The 9,197-nt window shown below is 41.2% G+C and overlaps 1 pseudogene; it reads left to right on the top strand.

Moving 5' to 3' along the window:
• The first annotated feature begins 1,392 nt into the window (after positions 1 to 1,392).
• Positions 1,393 to 1,512, top strand: LOC125002980 (annotated as a pseudogene).
• Positions 1,513 to 9,197: the final 7,685 nt, after the last annotated feature.

The following is a 9,197-nucleotide window of genomic DNA, read 5'->3' as shown; positions in this document are numbered from 1 at the left end:
GACCACATTTATATATACTGCAGCTGCGTTTGTGACAGTTAACCGTTGCTTACTGGCCATACCACCCTGAAAAACAGCCTGATCTCATTTGATCTGCGAAGTTAACATGTCGGGCCTGGTTAGTAATTGGATGGGAGACCGCCTGTAAATACTAGGTGCTGTAGCCTTTTCTTTTACATCAGGAAACATTGTAACATTTACATCATAAAAATACATGCAATGATGATTTTGACCACTTATATATACTGCGTTTGTGACAGTCACCATTGTTAACGGCCATAACATTCCTGAACAAACACATCCTGATCTCGTCTGATCACGGAAGCAAACAGTGTAGGGCCTGTTAGTACTTGGATGGGAGACCCGCCTGGGAATACCAGGTGCTGTAACTTTTCATTCACATCAGAGACCTGGTAACATTTACATAATCAAACTACAGGCAATGATGATTTTGAGACCACTTATATATACTATTTAGTAACGTTTGACATGCTTACGGCCATACCACCTGACACGCCGATTCTCGTCTGATCTCGGATACTAGCACGGCTCGGGCCTGGTTAGTACAATTGGATGGGAGACCTGCCTGGGAATACCAGTGCTGTAAGCTTTTCTTTTCATCAGGAGACCATGGTAACATTTACATCATCAAATACATGCAATGATCATCTTATGGAACCACTTATATATAAACTGTCTTTTGTGACTGACAAAATTGCTTAAGGGCATACCAACACTGAACACACCCAGTGTCATCTGATCTCGGAAGTTTAGCAGGGTCGGGCGTTGTTAGTACTTGAATGGGAGAACCGCCTGGAATACTAAGTGCTGTAAGCCTTTCATTTTCATCAGAGACATGGTAAACATTACCTCAACAAAAATACATGCAATGATGATTTTAGACCACTAAATATATACTAAGCGTTGTGACATCACCATTCCTTACGGCCATAACACCCTGAACACATCCCTGATCCTCGTATCTGATCTCGGAAGCTAACTGTGTAGGGCCTGGTTAGTACTTGGATGGGAGACCGCCTGGAATTCCAGTGCTGTAACCTTTTCATTCTCATCAGAACATGTAACTATTTACATTCAAGTCAAAATACATGCAATGATATTTGACCACTTAAATATACCTGCATAAGTGACATTTGGACGTTGCTTACGGCCATACACCCTGAAAACACGGGCCGATCACGTCTGATCTCCGGAAGCTAAGCAAACGGTCGGGCCCGGTTAGTACTTGGATGGTAGACGCCTGGGAATACTAGGTGTGTAAGCCTTTCTGTTCGTCATCAGGAGACATGGTAACAATTACATCATGCAAAATAACATGCAATGAATGAATTTTGACCACTTATTATATACTAGCTTTGTGACAGTTACGATACTTACGGCCATACCAACCTGAACACATGCCTGATCACATCTGATCTCGGAAGCTAAGCAGTGTAGGGCACTGATAGTACTTGGATGGAACCGCCTAGGAATACCAGAGTGCTGTAAGCTTTTCATTTTCATCAGGAGACATGGTAACATTTACATCATCAAAATACATGCAATGATAATATTGACCACTATATATAACTGCTTTGTGACAGTTACCATTGCTTACGGCCAACACCATCCCTGAACGAAACGGCTGTTCTCGTCTGATCTCGGAAGCTCAACGTTTAGGCCTGGTTAGTACGTGGACGGAGACCGCCCTGGGAATACCAGGTTCTGTAAACCTTTTCAATTCTCATCAGGAGACATGTAACAATTACATCATCAATATTTTTATTTAACCTTTGTTTACTAGGCCAAGCAATTAAGAACATTTTAACCGGCTGTAGTTGTGTTTGTCATTTTTATCTGCTGTAAGTTTTCTGTTGTCTAGAACAGGCCTACCGGTTTTAGCACGTTTGATGCTGCCAACTGTACAGCGTTAAATAGTATGTACAACTACAACTAAAGCTTAGATCAACCTTAACATATTTGAGTGTTATGCACTAATGCTGGCTTTTTATGAGACATGTATAAAAGGTGATTTCTACTGAAAATTAAAAAGACCGCCAGTTAGTTGTCATTAGATGTACTGAATCACATGAATCTTGGAAATTATGAGATAAGTGCAGGACTATTTAAATACGTTTATTTCCCCGTGGAAAAATGAAGTTTTACAGACAATGCAAAATGATAAAACAAACCAAAACCAAAGTGAGAGAAACCTATATAAAAGTTAAATATGATAAAGGTACAAAAATAATTACATTCTACTACTATTTATTACTAATACTTGATACAGTTGGTAGAAGAGTGGTAGTGGTGATTATGTTGCTCATGCCAAAATCTGACGACATATATTATCAAATCAAAAGTACAATCGGACGGCAGTGTTATAGATCTCACTATGTGACACTCCAGCTTGAAAGAGGTTTAATGAAAACTTTGATCGAGGAACCTAAATGAAAAACACAACCAGAGTGATAGAAAAGAAAATTACACAGAAAAAGAAGAAATTTGGAAATCTTTTTCCCACACTCTCTCTTCCTATCGCACACGAATGAAAAAACAAAAAAGCTCCCACACAAAATTTACATAGAATGTGGCATAGAATGTTTCTCATGCTTCCATAGAATTCTGTCCTTTCATCAAATCTTTTTCCTTTGGCCCCATGATGCAATAGAATCTTGCCTTTGATCTACTGAAAGTTAGGTTTTATACAAGCCACTGTGGATCTGTAATACTTTAGGTAGCTTCTCAGAGTTTCCAAATGACTGCAAGCAAGACAAGAACACACTTGAACTAGAGCATGGTTCATTGATTTCGTCCAAAGTTTACAAAACATTTCCCGAATAACAAGCACATGGCAACTCAACAAAACAGCCAAAAGAAGCTGATATCTCCAGTAGGGAGCACTCTGGGAAAATCCTGAAAAGTGCAATCTTTCCTCAGAGAGGGCGGCATTGAATTGATACAAAATGCTGCAAAAACCAACGAAAAAGGTCGTCGTCCAAAGACAACAAGAGCCGTCCGGACAATTTTCAGACAGGCAAAAGTTGAAATTGATATGCCGAAATAGGACCATCAGAAACAGCACGACGTCCGCATAAGATGATGAAGATTGGACATGACATGGTAATAAATTAAATCAATGCTAAATACATGCAATGATGATTTTGACCACTATAATACTGCGCGTTTGTGACAGGTACACATTGCTTAACGACCATACCTCACACCTGAACACCAAACGCCTGGATCTCGTCTGATCTCGGAAGCTAACAGTGTAAGGGACTGGGTGGTACTTGGATTGGAGACCGCCTGGGAATACCAGGTGCTGTAAGCCTATAAATTTTTCAATCAGGAGACATGGTAACACTTACATCATCAAATACATGCAATATCATTATGACCACTTATATATACTAGCCTTTTGTGACAGAACAAATGGCTTAAGGGCATACACAGCTGAAACCGCATCCAGTGTCATCTGACTCGGAAGTTAGCAGGTCGGTGCGTGTTAGTACTTGAATGGGAGGCTTGCCCGGAAACAGGTGCTGTAAGCTTTTCATTCTCATCAGGATACATGGTAACATTTTACATGAACATCAAAATACATGCAACGTATGATTTGATCACTATAATATACTCTGCTTTAGATGACATTTGACTGGCTTAAGACCATACCAACCTGAACAGACAGCATCTCGTCTGATCTCGTCAAGCAAAGTCGACGGTCGGTGCCAGGTAGTCACATGGGATGGGAAGACCGCACATGGAATACTAGGTGCTGTAAAGCCTTCATATTCATCAGGAGACAATGGTAACATTTACATTCATCAAAATTACAATGCAATGATCATATTTGACCACTTATAATACTGATTTAGTGACAGTGGACGTTGCTTACGGCCATACTACCCGTAACACGTCCTTGATCTCGTCTGATCTCGAAGCTAAGCACGGTCGCGCCTGTTAGTACTTGGATGGGAGACTGCCTGGAATACAAGGTGCTGATATAGCCTTCTACATTTTCAACAGGAACATGGTAACAATTCATCATCAAAATACATGCAATGATATTTTTGACCACTTATATATACTGCTTTGACAGTTACTCATGGCCTTACGGCCATATCCAACCTAACAATCCCGATCATCGCCTATCTCGAAGCTAAGCATGTCGAGCCAGTAGTATTGGATGGAGACCCGTCTGGGAATACCAGGTGCTGTAAGCTTTTCCATTCTCATCAGGAGACATGTTAACATATACATCATCAAAAACGATGCAATGAGAATCAATTTGACCACTATAAAAACTTCTTCCTTTAGTGACATTTGACATTGCATTACGGCATACCAACCTGAACACGCCTGATGTCGTCTGATCTCGGAAGCAAAGCACGGTCGGAGCCAGGGTTAATACTTGGCTTGGAGACCGCCTGGTAATACTCGGTGTTGTAAGCCTTTCATTTTCATCAGGAACAAGGTAATCATTTTACATCTATCAAAATACATGCAATGATCAGTTTGAAGCCTTTATATACTCTTTTTAGTTACATTTGACAATGCTTACGGCAAAACTAACCTGAACACGCCCATCTTGTCTGATTTCGGAGCAAAGCACGTCGGAGCCTGGTTAGTACTTGGATTGGAGACAGCCTGGGAATACCAGTGCTATAAGCTTTCCATTTTCATCAGAGACATGGTAACATTTACATCATCAAAATACATGTAATTCAATGATTAATGACACTTATTTTATACTGCTAATTAGTGACATTAGATAGTTGCTTACGGCAATACCAACTGAACACGAGCCATATCGTCTGATCGCCGAAGCTAAGCCACGGTCGGCCTGGTTAGTAGCTTGGATGGGAGACCGCCGGAATACCAGGTGCTGATAAGCTTTTCATTCTCATCAGGAGACATGGAAACATTTACAACATCAAAATACATGCAATGATGATTTTGACCACTTATATATACTACGCGTTTTGTGACGTCACCAATGCTTACGGCCATAACATCCTGAACACGGCCCTGATCTCGTCTGATCTCGAAGCTAAACAGTGTAGGGCCTGTTCTGTACTTGGATGGGAGACCGCGCTGGAATACCAGGTAGCTGTAATGGTTTTCATTCTCAATCAGGAGACATGTAACATTACAATCATCAAAATACATTGCAATGAATGATTTTGACCACTATATATACTGCGTTTGTGACTGTGACGTTGCTTACTGGCCATAAATCCTCCCTGAAAACGCCTCATCTCATTTGATCTCCGAAGTTAATGCAGGATGTCCGGGCCAGTTAGTAAACTTGGGTGATGAGGAGACCATGCCGTAATACTAGAATGCTGTAAGCTTCATTTACAATCAGAAGACATAGTAAACATTACATCATCAAAATACATGCAATGATGAATTTTGACCCCTTATATATACTGCTTTAGAAACATTTGACATTGCTTACGGCCATACCAACCCTTAGCACCGCCCGCTATCTCGTCTGGTCTCCGAAGCTAAGCACGGGTCGGGCCTGGATATTACATTGGATGGGAGACCGCCTGGGAATACCAGGTGCTGTACACTTGTCTTTTTCATCAGGATACATGGTAACATTACAATCATCAAAATACATGCAATGATGATTTTGACACTTATATATACTACAGCGTTTGTGACAGGTTAACGTTGCGATACGGCACCCATACCACCCAGAACACGCCTGATTCTCGTCTGATCTCATGGAAGCTAAGCAGTGTAGGCCTGGTTAGTACTTTATGGGAACCGCCGGGAATACCAGGTGCTGGTAAGCTTTTCATTTCCATCAGAGACATGGTAACATTTACCTCATCAAATACATGCAATGATCCTTTGATCACTTATTATACTGCTTTAGTGACATTTGACGTTCTTTAACGCCATAAACCAACCTGAACAGGCCCGAACTCGTCTGATCTCGGAAAAAAAAAAGCCCAGCATGGTCTGGCCAGGTTAGTACTTGGATGGTAGACCGCCTGGGAATACCAGGTGCTGTAGCTTATCATTTTCATCAGGAGACATGGGTAACATTTACATCATGCAAAATACATGCAATGATGATTTAGACCACTTTAATAAAACCTGCGTCTTGACAGTTAACGTTGCATACGGCCATACACACCCTGAACACCGCACGCCTGATCACGAATGATCTCGGAAGCTAAGCAGTGTAGGGCCTGGTTAGTACTTGATGGGAAACCCCTGGAATACCAGGTGCTGTAAGCTTTTCATTTTCATCAGGAGACATGGAAACATTTACATCATCAAAATACATGCAATGATAATTTAGACCCACTTATATATAGTGCTTTAGTGACAGTTACCATTGCTTTAACCGGCCATATACCAACCCTGAACAATCCGCCTGATCCTCGTCTGATCTCGTAAGCTAAGCAAGTGTTAGGGCCTGGTTTATTACTGTGGAGTAGACCGCCTGGAAGAGCCAGGTTTCTGAAGAAGCATTTCATTCCACAACTACACGAAATCACCAGGAGACATGGTAACATTTACATCTCAAAATACATGCAATGACGATTTTGACCAGTTATATATACTGCGTTTGTGACAGTTAACGTTGCTTACGGCCATACCACCCTGAAAACTGCCTGATCTACATTTGATCTGCGAAGTTAAGCAGTGTCGGGCCCTGTTAGTACTTGGATGGAGAACCGCCTGGAATTACCAGGTGCTGTAAGCTTTTTCAATCTCATCAGGATACATGGTAACATTTACATCATCAAAATACATGCAAGATGAATTTTGACCACTTATATATACTATATTAGTAACGTTTGACATTGCTTACCGGCCATACCAACCTGAACACAGCCCGATCCATCGTCTGATCTCGGAAACTAAGCACTGTTCTGGCCTGGATATACTGGAATGGAGACCGCCTGGAATACCAGGTTGCGTAAGCAATTCTTTTTCATCAGGAGACATGGTAACATTTTAACATCAACAAATACATGCAATATCATTTTGACCACTTATATATAGCTTCTTTTTAGTGACTGACAAAATTGCTTAAGGCATACCACAACTGAACACACCCATGTCATCTGATCTCTGGAAGTATTAGCAGGGTCGGAGCGCGTGGTTAGTACTTGAATGTGAGACCGCCTGGAATACTAGGTGATGTAAGCCCTTTCATTTCATCAGCGAGACATGTAACATTTACATCATCAACAATACATGCAATGATCATTAAGGACCACTTATATATACTGCGTTTGTGACATATACCATGCCTTACGGTCATACCTACCCTGAAACAACGACTGATCTCATCTGCCTCTCCGGAAGCTAAGGGCCTGGTTAGTAACTTGGATGGAAAACCGCCAAGGAATATCAGGTGCTGTAAGCTTTTCATACTCATCAGGAGACAAATGGAAACATTACATCATCAAAATACATGCAATGATGAGTTTGATCACATATATATACTGCCTTAAGTGACATTTGACATTCTTTAACGGCCACTCCATACCAACCTGAACAGGCCGATCTCGTCTGATCTCGGACTTATAAGCACGGTTGGGGCCTGGTTATTACTTGGATGGGAGAACCGCCCTGGGAATACAAGGTGCTGTAAGCCTTTCATTTCATCAGGAGACATTGGTAACATTTACATCATCAAAATCATGCAATGATATGTTTTAGACACACATTTATATACGGCGTTAGAGACAGTTAACCATTGCTTACGGCCATACCAACCCACCTGATCTCATCTGATCTCGAAGCTAAGCATGGAGGTGCCCTGGTTAGCTACTTGGATAGGTGACCGCCTGGGAATACCATTACTGTAATCTGTTTCATTTCATCATCAGGAGACATGGTTAACAATTACATCATCAAAAAAAAAAAACAAAATGCATGATCATTTGACCACTTAAATATATTGCTTTATTGACATTTGACATTGCCTTACAGGCCAAACCAACCTGAACACGCCGCCCGAGTCTTGTCTGATCCTCCGGAAGCGAAGCATGGTTCGTCCTGATTAGTACATTGATGGGAGACCGGCCTGGGGAATTACCAGGTGCTGTACGCTCTTAATTCTCATCAGGAGACATGGTCGACATTTACATCATCAAAAAACAGCAATGATCATTTTGACCACTTATATATACTGCGTTGTGACAGTTAACGTTGCTTACAGGCCATCACCACACGAACACAGGTCGATATCGGAAGCGAAGCATGCCGGGCCCTGATTAGTACTTGGATGGGAGACCGCCTGGGAATACCGAGTGCTGTACAGCTTTTTACATTCTCATCAGGATACATGGTAACATTTTACATCATCAAAATACATGCAATGATGTAAGAACTTGAGATCGGAGCGTGATCAGGTTGGTATGGGCCGTAAGCAATGTCAAATGTCAACTAAGCAATAAATAATATAAAGTATAAGTTCCGTCAAAATGATCATTGCATGTATTTTGATGATTAAGAAGGCAAAAGATTCTATGCCAACATGATCAAAAGGAAAGATCATTTCATGACATCATCCATCAAAGTAAAACAATTGAGGACATCATCAAAGGAAGACAACCCATGACGCATCGCCCTGTTTCATCCAACGTTTCTTTTGTATGTGCGTGAGCATGCCGGAACTACGTACGGATGTAACGATACAACCTGTGAGCGCATGTAGTGCGCAATGTGCGTCTGTAGGTGCGCGCAAACAATATACAAAAATTAGACCAACAGCTCCCCATAACTGTGTGTAAAAGGTTTGTTAAGCCTCATCCACATTGTATATATCAATAAGTTTTTGTGTCCACGTGTAGTTTAATTATGTGCGGTCTGATTCTTTATCGTATTTCCCTCTGATGAACACTGAATGTTCTAAGCGGAACCTATTAACAGCGCTAACTTGTTGGCTTTACAACAACAATGATGTATAATAATCAATAAATTATTCTGTTATTTGCGTTTACTTTCGGCAATACAGCAAACCCCAACGTCCTGAGTGAAAGCCGACGTGTGCTTTCGAGATTTGTCATTAGAAATATTGACATGTTTTTAGTAACATTGCCTTGTATTTTGCATCAGTTTGCTGTTGTCCAACAATTTGAAACTGACGCCAAAATAAAAAGAAGCCAGTGAGATAACGGTCGTTAGCATACGGTGAGTGGGGAGCTAACTACTAG

Source organism: Mugil cephalus, chromosome 23, assembly GCF_022458985.1.
Source record: "Mugil cephalus isolate CIBA_MC_2020 chromosome 23, CIBA_Mcephalus_1.1, whole genome shotgun sequence".
Lineage (NCBI taxonomy): Eukaryota > Metazoa > Chordata > Actinopteri > Mugiliformes > Mugilidae > Mugil > Mugil cephalus.
Note: the sequence above shows the minus strand (reverse complement) of the source record. Positions and strands in the feature narration are given on the sequence as shown.